Below are 11,997 nucleotides of genomic sequence, written 5' to 3'. Positions count from 1 at the left end.
GTTCCTTATGCGATCTGGAGGCCATCTGAGATTTTTTTCATTTTTATTTCTGTATTTAAAAATCTTGTTAACAAGACCTTGGGGACAGCATTACCATTCAGTAGTCTTTGGCTGCCTTAAATTCTCTGTTTGGTTTCTAAAGCATCAACTTACCTTTTAGACTTTTGACATTACCATTAGTAGCAGTATGTATGACCGTGTGTGTGTGTGTGTGTGTGTGTGTGTGTGTGTGTGTGTGTGTGTGTGTGTGCCCGCGCGTGCAGGTGTGTGTGCATGCACATGTGCATGCGTGCTACAGCACCCATGTAAAGGTCAGAGGATCACTTTGCGGAGTCAGTTCTCTCTTTTCACCCCTATGTGTGTTCCAGGGATGGTTCTCAATTACCAGGCTTGTGTGTCAAGTGCTTGGGTATGGGTAGCCAGCTTGCCAAGCCCGTTTCTATAATCTTGAAAGACCATTGCTGATATACTAATGGGAAAATTGCAAGAAAAAATTATTATATTCTGATGACCATCTGCAAGCATTGACTTACACTTAAGTGAAATGGATTAAATTAAAGCCTTATTTCTTGTTATGGATGAGAAAAGTGACATTATCAGTGGTTTAGTGGTTGTTTATAAAATCACATAAAAAGCATTTCCAGGTTTCCTGAGGTTTCATTCAGGTGTCTCAGATGAGACAACTCACAGGAAAGTCTGCAGCTTCAAGGAAAGTACACAGTTTTAGATGACAGAGACAGCCATAAACAGTTACCCAAATGGTGCTGTGGTCTTCATAGGATGTTAGGAACACTTAGGTGGCATGAGATCATTGGAATATGAGAAAGAGAAAAAAGAAAACAAAACCAAAACACTACCATTGATCATTCACACGAGATATTTATTGTTCATTATGAGTAATTTGGCTTTTTGCATGGGTGAGGGAGGGGGCGTGTGAGGTGAGCAGAGTCCCGCTATGGAACCATGGTATGCTTGGATCCTGCTACAGTCTCTACAGTCTCCTAAGCACTGGAATTATAAACCCCCTTCTCTCCCTCCATACGCTTTTTTTTCTCTCTGCATGCCATATATGCTTATGTATATAAGTAGGGGATCCAATTACAGAGGTTGACCTTGGGTGCCTTCTTCCATAACTCTCCACATTAATTTGGAGACAGGGTCTCTCACTAACCCTCAATATCACTGATTCAGTAAAATTAACCAGCTAACAAGCTCCCGGAAGTCCCTCCTCTCTGCCTCCCCAGCACTAAGATTGCAAGAGTACACCATGGTATGCAAGCTAATTTCTCCGACTTTGTAATCAATTGCTAAAGTTTCTCTAGATGCTGACTAACTTTTGATCTAGTTCCTGGAATTCTGCAGAGAAAGGTGTGACTGCTTTCCTAGGGCACCTTGAAAATCAGTATTGTAGTGCCTTCACTGGCCTTTTGGTGTCATAGTGGTAGCTGGCCACACCCCACTTTCTTTCCTCTTCCCATCTATGGACAGGATGAGTGACACGTGGCAGGGCATTCCTCTTCACATCAGGCTGAAAGTATTTGCAGTTGATCTTCCTTTTTTTGGAGTATGAACAAAAGAATCTCTTTAATTATACATTGCAGCAGGCAGGACCCCCAAAATCATATGTAAGGCACATGTCTATCCTTTGTGTATTTCATGGTGGCTAAAAACCTATAAGGAACCAACTTGTATGAGAACACAGATGCATCTTTCACAATAAAAGTGTGTGCAACACCATAAGAATCATAAATGTATGCCATGCTTTCCTAGAAAACTTAAAAGATTCAAGGAAAAAAATTAACCCTGAAACTTTGATCTCTTTAATTGGAGTGTGGTATAAATTCCCATCAGGGTCTTGAGGAAGCCCTATTCCTCATTTTCTGAGATAGGGCCAGACAGATTTCCAAAGTGGCTGCACTAGACTGCATTCCCACCAGCAATGAAGGAGTGTTACTCTTTCTCCACATCCTCGCCAGCATGTGGTGTCACTTGAATTTTTGATCTTAGCCATTCTGATGAATGTAAGATGGAATCTCAGTGTCGTTTTGATTTGCATTTCTCTGATGACTAACGACGTTGAGCATTTCTTTAAGTGTTTCTCAGCCATTCTATATTCCCTTGTTGAGAATTCTCTGTTTAGTTCTGAGCCCCATTTCTTAATTGGGTTATTTGGTTTGGTGGTGTTTAGTTTCTTGAGTTCTTTATATATATTGGATATTAGACCTTTGTCAGACCCAGCTATTCCACTCCTTGGAATATACCCAGAAGATACTCCAGCACACAACAATAACATATACTCAGCCATGTTCATAGCGGCCTTATTCATAATAGCCAGAACATGGAAACAGCTTAAGTGTCCCTCAGTAGAAGATTGGATAAAGAAGCTGTGGTACATTTACACTATGGAATACTACTCAGCTATTAAAAACAAGGAATTCCCAAAATTTGTGGACAAATGGATTGAACTAGAAATGATCATAATGAATGAGTTACCTCAAAAGCAGAAAGACTCAAATGGTATATACTCACTTATAACTGGACACTAGCCCAAGGGGCATGTCCCATGAAAGTCTTCACTTACCAGGAAAGTAGGATAGATCTGAAGACATCCTATTGGGACTCTAAGTGAGAGAAGTATGGGAGAATGGGGAAATAGAAGGATCCAGAGGGTCCTAGAAACCTATAAGAAGAACCTTATGATGGACAGATCTGGGCCCAGGGGTTCTGCTCAGAATATGGCACCAACGAAGGACAATACATGCAGTAAACATCAAACCCCTACCCAGATCTAGCCAATGGACAGGACATTCTTTACAGATGAGTGAAGAGTGGGGACTGACTTTCACATGAACTTCGATGCCCCATATTTGACCACATCCCCTTGATGGGGAGGCCCGGTGGCACTCAAGGGAAGGATAGCAGGTTAAGAAGAGACTTTATACCCTATGAGCATATACAGGGGGAAGAGGTCCCCCTCAGTCACAGTCATAGGGGAGGGGAAAAGGGTGAAAGTGGGAGGGAGGGAGGAATGAGAGGATAGAAGGGATGGGATAACACTTGAGATGTAATATGAATGAATTAATAAATAAAAAAATCATGGAAAAAGTTCCCATCAAGGCCCAAACTTCAGAAGATGAAAAACCCACCAGGAACATAGCACTTAAAAAAAACCCCAACAATCATCCCCCTTTCAGGGTGATGTACACACATAGCCAGGAATGAGCCAAGTTGGAGATAAGCTGCCATCTTTATCTTAGGTTTTTCTAGTGTCTTTGTCCCTGAATGCATATTCCTTCATACCTCAGACTTGAAACATGCTCCCTAAAGTGACCCAGTACCTCCATAAGCTTTTGACAAGTTGTTCTGCAAGAAAAAGTTCCCTGTCAACAGGGCTTTTGCAAACCCTGGAAAGAAAAATTACAAGTGTGCCACAACCAGGTGGATTTTACATCATAAGCTCCCAAACTGGCTTCTAATTCAGCAAGCTTCCTCATCTATTATTAATCATCAATGCAGTATTTGCCAAGCTGCCAACTGCCTTGATCCATTTCAGGGGCTCTGGAGAGTCAGGGCCAATCTTTCCTCTCCACAGAATCAGTTAACAACAGCCCCTGAGTAGAACCAACCTTCACCAAATAAAACATATACATTGCTGTTGACTGCTGTGACACCACTGTTCCTTCTGGTAAATGTTAGAAATTGAATATCCACTAAATAGAATAAAAAGTGAAAGAGGAAAGGGAACAGGTTTAGAAAGTGAAACACGAGTTATTTATCTAAATTAGAGAAATTCAGAGGTAGGGTGAAGGCCTTCTTTTTTTCACCTCACCTCCTGGAAAGTCAGCTTCAGTTTTTTGATGAAATGGCTAGTGTTGAGAATTGGCATGAAGACAGGTTACGTGGGCTGGGTAGTGACAGTAGACCACAAAGATATACCAAGCAGATAGTTAGAAGGTGAGAATACCAGTGATTTCTAGTGACCAGGGGAGTGGGGAATCTGAAAAGCAGACAAAAGAATTAAATAATACTTCTACATCTGGGTTGCAAGTGTGATTTCCTGGGATGCTGAAGTCATACAACACAAGGAAAGAACAGGTTAAAGTTGGAGGGAAAGAGGCTACTGGAATTTACAGTAATATATTTGTGACAAGTAATAAATACATCAAGAGTTTCAATACCAGTCTAAGAGGACCAAGCACTCAAACTGACTCTTCACTTCCTAATATATTTGACCTTGGATTTCAGGAGGCATAGCTGTAAGCCTAGTCTCTAAGGGAAATAATAGATTTTTAAATAGTCCTATATTGTACTTTTGTGCCTAGAGTGGTGATATTTGGTCAGCTTTGAATTGTTTCTTTCTTTCTTTCTTTTTTTTTTTTTTTTTCTTTTCCCCCATGAATACAAACCTTCTCCCCTAGCACTCTGAAAGACAGAAACAAAGGGGACCCAGCAAGGAGGCAACCTATCATCTGGCAGTCAACTAACTGTCTCTTGATCTACATAAACTGTGGATAGAAGTGATTTAAATCTACTAAGCATTTTTCTTGATGCAATTTATCTTGCTCATACTCATTTAATTTGTTTTTTCTCTTTAAAAAGCCCTACAAAGTTTAGCCTTTTCAAATATTTATTTAATGGAATTATTTCTTAAACAATATATACATAGGCTTACACAAATGAACTGTCATCTACCTGTCTGTTTGTCTTTCTATCATCTATCTATCTATCTATATCTATCTATCCATCTATCTATCTATCATCTATCCATTTATCATCATCTTCACTATCCAAAATAAGAAATAAAGTAATTCCACATGACAGAAATTGATGGACCTGTGTGTTTCCTTTCTCACTAGCATCTTCTTTCCTCACCAAGCAGCACTGTGATCTGTATTTTTAAATTTCTAAATGCATGGCTGAATTTCATACTAGTTTAAATCTATAAATAGTTACTTTTCTTTTAACTTCATTGTCATTTGAATTCATGTTTTTTGCTTTTGTTCTTGTTTTATAGGTAGCTAAAAGTCATTCACTTTCTCTTCTGTGTATTATTTAAGAGAATCCTGGGCTTCACCTACTGCTGATTCTGTGAACAAGAATTTCTCTTATAGACTTGTGATACGTTCGCCAGATTCATGTACATTCACTAGAATTGCTGACACTGGGTTCTTGGGGTTTGGATATGTTGAGATTTATAGGATAATGCCAAATTACTTCCTTGACTGCTGTCTGTAGTGCATGAGAGATTCCACTACTACACATTTTAGCTTGGCAGAACTTCATTTTCATTTACTTATCATTTGGGTTGAGTAATGGCTTAAAATCCAAGAACAAAAGGTTTAAAAAAACCTCTCTCACCTTCAGTTCTTCTTCGCAGAATCAAAGGGCCATACACTTCACATTGACCTCCTGCAACACAGACCCACACATCTACGCAAATATGGAATGCATATACATTTGTGTGCATGTATGTGTATGTGTGTACACATAAAGGGTAGCAGGCATGCTTCTGCATGTCAGCTGCTCCATTCATTCATAAATTTGGAAATTTTTTTATGCTAGCACATAATAAACAATTTAAAAATCATCTTGTAATGAATCGAACAAAAAGTCAAATAGTCTTTATAGTGCTTTTACAATGTTACCAAGCACACTAATTTTTAAATATTCTAATTTTTTCTCATTCTCATGCTCACATGTGTTTGTTATTTCTAAAGCACTTGAGATTAGATTCCATTCACCATCTCGTTTCTCTCAATAGACTACCTTTTCCTAAGGGCCACAGAGTTTGCTTACATAAGCAATGTAGTTATAAAATGTAACACAGATGTATTTTATGCAGTGTCAATTTAGTAATAATTGTCCTCAAACTTCTCTGTGGCATTTTCTTATATATGAAAATAGTTTAAAGTGAAAAATCTACATTTAGTTAGCTAGGTCATTTTTATTCTGCTTTATTTTGTATTGCTTCCTCTTTCTCATGCTGAGTTTTCCAAAAAAGCAGGACAGATATGTATGAGTTTTTGTGGGGTAGAATGTTTTTATTCATCCCAGATTCTGGTGTAGTAACAGGCCAAAGAACTCATGAATACAATATTTTTTTTTGCATTAATCTATTGATGGTAGTGTTTGCAGCATAGTGATATGATTTTTACTTCCATCAGTCTTCAGTATTTTTTCAATCAGATCTACTACAAGGAAGCTTTCCTCAGTTTATCATGCCCATTATGAATATTATTCAAATTTACCAACACCACCATTTACTTTGTTGCTTACTTCTCCCCATATTTCGTAAGTAAGAGCCTTTTGGATATTTTATCTGTCTTTCTTTTTACTAAGGCATTTGATTATGCACAATACAATTGTACCATGTAAGGGACGCCTATCATGCAATCAATGTTAGAACAGTTTCTTTTTCCTATGGTGCTTCTGTGCCCATTGCTGCTGATCCTCTCCTGTTTCCTGGCAACAACCAAGATACTTGCTAGCAGAACCATTTTTCAAAACTTTCATATGAATAAACTTGTGAAATATGTAGTTTTGCCATTGACCCAACTTGAGTCAATTTTCAAGTAAATGCCTTGATAAATTTGCTGCTTTTAAAAAGATTTTAATGTATGTTAATAATTATAATTATACTATAGATTTCCATTCTCATACTATCTTTGACAGGTTTGGAATTAAGTTTACTACGAAACTACTTAGTTGGCATTTCCTTTTTTGGTTTCACAGAAGAATGTTGGAAACATGGCTGGAGAGATGATTCAGCTGTTCAGAGCAATTACTGCTCCTGCCAAGAACTCAGATTTGATTCTCAGTATCCACATGGAAGCTCAAACCCATCTGAACTCCAGCTCCAGGGAATCTGAGGCCCTTTCCTAATCAATTCGGCCTCCTGCTTCCATACAGTCCATATAAACTTTTGAAAAATATCTATCTGTCTATCTATCTATCTATCTATCTATCTATCTATCTATCTACAATCTATCATCTATCAGTCTATCTATCATCTATCTATCTATCCATATATATTCACATAATAAATAAATAAATAAATAAGTAAATAGTTTTTAAAAATTGAGGTAATTTATTCCCTGAGAGGAGAGTAAGACTACTAACCTTTTACAAAGATTTTGAATCAGGTGATTTAAAGACTTTAATGGCTTTATATTTCATTTTGAATCTTATTTGGCAGTTATTCAGACAAGGCTTCCAATCTTTTAATATAGCTTTAAAATTTAGTGACACAATGTTTCTTATAGTTGTTTTTCTGACTCTTATAATCTCTGCTGTATAATTAAATCTTCTTTATTTTGCTTAAAATTTAGTTTTTGATTAATGTGCGTTAATTGTGGTTTTAATGGGGTACATCATGTTTCTACGCAACACACACACACACACACACAGAGCACAACACATGCTGATCAACTCAAGGTAATTCAGATCACTTCCCTCTCAATATCATTTCTTTATGTTTCGAATCTTCAAGCTCCTATCTACTAGAACTTTATAAAACATGAATTAGTTTTGAAGGATAGACACTCCTTTGTACTGAAAAACCTCAGAATTTACTGTTTGTGTGTGTGTGTGTGTGTGTGTGTGTGTGTGTGTGTGTGTGCGCGCGCGCGCGCACGCGCGCATGCTTTAATACTCACTTTCAGATTCATTGCTCAAAAGCCCCTTGGTGCCTTTGCTATATACTCTTCCAGTCTCTGATACACACTATTCTACATTACAATCTGCTAAGAGCCATAGAGATGAGCCAGCAGTTGAGAACAGGTACCGCTCTTGCAGAAGGCTAGTTTGATTCCCAGCACCTATGTGGGGCGTAACTTCAGCTCCAGGAGGATTTGAATCTTCCCTGACTCCTATCATATGTGCATGCCTTCACGTCATCCACACACATCACGTGAATATTTACAAATACAATAAGTGATATTTTTCTAAAGTTCTTTCTAAGCTTCCACACATGAGAATTTATGGTGAGACTCCATGTTTGGCTTATCTTGTCCAATAGAATGTTCTATAATTCTATCCTTTCATGTCAAATGACATAACTCCATTCTCCTTTATGGCCAAATAGTATTCTACTGTGTATATACATATTTTCTTCCTCATTCACCCTTCAGCAAACACTTGATTAAACATAAAAGTGCAAGGATCCCCTTAGCCTATTGACTTAGTTTCTCTTGTGTCTATATATCTTAAAAGAAATAACCGAGTCATGTAGAAAATCCAATTTTAGTTTCTGAACAACCTAAATTCTGTTATTCATAATTGCTATGCCAGCATACATCCCCATGGACAATGAATAAGGCTTTCTCTCTCTACATACTCACATAAGCTTTGCTGTCTGTTTTGTAGTTGCCATTTTAACAGGATTAAGATGATAACATTTCATTTTGGCTAATAGTTTCTCAGTGGCTAATGATGTAAGACATTCTTTTCACATGCATACAAGACATTTTGTCTTTTGCTTAAAGGCCCAGCTATTAAATATAATAATTCTTTTTATTATATGTCTAGCTTACATCTGAAACCCTCTGGAGACAATAAATTCCTTTGAAAGGTCTCTTCTGGAAGGTTGTCTTTTCTCTGGCCATTTTCTTCACAATCATGTAGTTAGTTTCTTGGCTTTTGACCTTACATACCTCAGGAGTCCTTCTTTGCACTGTATCACGGATGTGTCTCACCTCCATCCACTCTGAATGCTTCATCTTCCTCTAAGTGCTCCATTTGCAACCAGGTCAGCATCAGATTTGGGTTATGAGGTATTGCTTACTCATTTGCTTTCAGCTCATTTTTTTCTTTTCCCTTGTAAGTATTTTACATACCATCTGCAAGCTCACTGATGCATCTTACACTGTGCTTGTTATAATATACCCAGAGGATATTATAAAGGGAGAGATTTTAAAAATATCTAGCCTACATGCTACTCAAACACTGAAGTCCAGCTAATTAAAGACCATTTAAAGTAAAAACCAAGTTATTAAAAAAAAAGCATGAGTTTGTATAATAGTAACTGTTTAAATGGAATATAATTTGAGTCACTCTGTAAACAATTCAATGTTTCCTAGTGGCCACATTTTTAAAGAAAATAAATAGATGTTATTAATTTTAATATGTAGCTAGGATATAATTATATAATCAATCATCTCTGATATATAAAATGTATCTCAAGCATTTAAATAATAATAATGCATTTTATCTGTACCCCTCCTTATGTGCTGGGATGTGGTCTGGCTTACATTTGCACAGGTCTTGTGCATGCTCTCAACCCCACTGTGAGTTCATCTGTGCAGTGGCCCTGCTGTGCACAGAAAATAGTTTTCCTTGTAGTCATCCTCCTTCTTTGGCTCTTCCATTTGTTCCACCCCTCTTCTGCAATACTGTTTGAATGCTTGGATTGAAGAGTGTGGTATAGATGCTTTGTTTAGGGCTAAGCATTCTGCAGTCACTTATTCTCTGCACTTGTTAAATGCCATTCAAACAAGAAATGGAGAAATGCTATATTTTTAGAGATTAAAGTTCTCTACTGAAAATGGGCTACCGATAATGTGCTTAGAATTTGTTTCTATTATGGGGAAACACTGAAAACAGCTGAGTGTTTCTATGAGTATTATAGTTTAGAGGCTGAGAGACTATTCAGGGTTCTTTTATCGGTGCTAATAGGTAAGTTTTTAGTAAATTTTTATCATATTGCACATACTTGATCATGTCCTTTCTTACATGTTTCAAAAATAACCCATCACATATACAACTGTGTGATATTCCTGCTAAAATCTCAGAGAATGGAGTCAGAACACATTCACTCCAGTTATGAAAGAGTATTTGTAGTTTCCCACAGACAGACGCCTGCACATCATGTTTTGCCACAAATGTAACTAGTACCATCTATCTGCTTATCTATTATTTCCCTCATGTTCCTATCTAGTTATCTCTGGGTACTCTGGGGTAATATACAGTTTTGTCTATGTAGATAAGGTTTGTACATGATTCAGGTCATGAATAATGTTACCCACAGTTTTTCCTCAATGATTCCAGAATAAATTTAGCATGTGGAGGCTGACTGTTATTCCTAACTACAAGCTTTTGATTAAAGCTAAATCTCAAAAGCATTCCTTCATCCCCTCCTGTCACTTTTTCCTCAAGGATGACAATCTTTGTTCAGAAAGAAGAGTAAAGTGTAATGTTTCAAAATGCTTAAAAATCTCACCATTCTTGATAGAAGGTTGCCACATTTGCTTCATCAGAACTTTTCCCCTGCTAAAAACAAGAGGAGTTCATTTGAGTAATATGGAAAATAAAAAGTGATTTGTGATATATGGAATAAAACAATATAAATTGGTCTTCCAAGTCCACAATGGCTGTATCAAGACTTTAATATTTGCTTAATTTTTGTATTTTTAAATCAACTAATATGAAGAAATTTCCAATCTTTCTTAAAACTATACACAGTTCTTCCCCTCCCTCCATCTTTCCCCTCCTCTCTTCCTTCTTTCCTTTTTTTGTGGGTAAGAACCAATAAAGTCTCTTAGTACAAAGATGACAGCTCATCTGTAACAATTCTCTTGCTTTCTTGTCACTCTTGTGTGAATTCAAGCCATAAATATTTTCTTAGGCGGGCTGGGAAAATGTAAGAGAGTAGAGCAAGTTATTTGTCTTTGACCCTCATTTGTTTTTAATGGCCAGATAAAGTGATCAGCTAACCAATTATCAACCTTTGTAGTTGGGACAGTCATTGAAAAGTGATTCTGAGCGTACTATCTATGAAGGAATCTTCCCATCAATCAAAGTTTAAAGGTACAATAACAAAATACAAATAACAAGCCAAAAGCATCAAGATGCTTCTGGAAAACTGGCGTCAACACATTTCAAGTGAGGCACCACAGAGTTCTTTCAAAGGCTTTCCAGTTCTTTAATGCTACTTTGGCAAGGACTGGTGTCACTCCTCCAGCCTGGAAGGAGATTTCTGACAGGGGTCTGTGAGAAGCAGCTCCTGCAGCAAGAATGCTAGAGCAAAGTACTGCCTCTCCCCACAGGACTCAGGATGAAGATGATCTCATTTCAGACCATAATTGACAAACTTTTCTCATGGTTTCATATTGAATAGTAAATTCTTTCTTAGTACTTATTTACACTAGCAGATCACTAAGAACAGCAGGTTTCAAAAACAGTTGTTTGAAGGTATAACTGTGTAGGTAGCTACCTGACAAGAGGCGTTAGACAGGTCTGTCTGGAAGATGCTCCCTGCCAGCTCCCCCTGTCTAAAGAGAGGAAGCAGCTGGCAGGATAAAAATGCAGGGCAGCTGCCCAGCTCCTCAAATCAAGTCTGAATAGTGAGCCTTTATTAGTTTTGTTAGAGCTTCATCAGTATTCCCCAACCACTGCATCCGTCCCTGGTTAAATATCAACAAGCAAATATGATCCAAAGATAAACATAACTAGTTTGATGATTACTTGGTGTTTATAAATATTCACTTCCTGGCTCTCTTGTAGGGAAAGCCAAGGAATATCAAGAGTGGAATATCTTTGTTCAAGATTGGACATTCATTTATTGAGAACTTGTTTCCTTATATTAGAAGGGTGTGGTCATTAAATATTAAACTACCCCATTCTAAAAAGGTTCTCCTAGGTTAAGTTCTTAGATAGATGTCACAAGCGTTGAGGTGATTCCTCAGACAATATCTTGGCCATTTTGGGCCATTTCTATTATCAAATGTGCTTTGGCCCTGTCTTTTCTTTTCCTTTCTTTTTTTATTTTTATTTAATTAACTTATTCAGATTACATCTCAATTGTTATCCCATCTCTTGTATCCTCCCGTTTTTCCCTCCCTCCCACTTTGACTCTATAACTCTCCCCTATGTCTGTGACTGAGGGGGACCTCTGCCCCTACTATATGATCATAGGCTATCAAGTCTCATCTTGGTAGCCTACTATCCTTCCTCTGAGTGCCCCCGGGCTTCCCCATCAAGAGGATGTGGTCAAATATGGGG

Source organism: Acomys russatus, chromosome 15, assembly GCF_903995435.1.
Source record: "Acomys russatus chromosome 15, mAcoRus1.1, whole genome shotgun sequence".
NCBI lineage: Eukaryota > Metazoa > Chordata > Mammalia > Rodentia > Muridae > Acomys > Acomys russatus.
Note: the sequence above shows the minus strand (reverse complement) of the source record.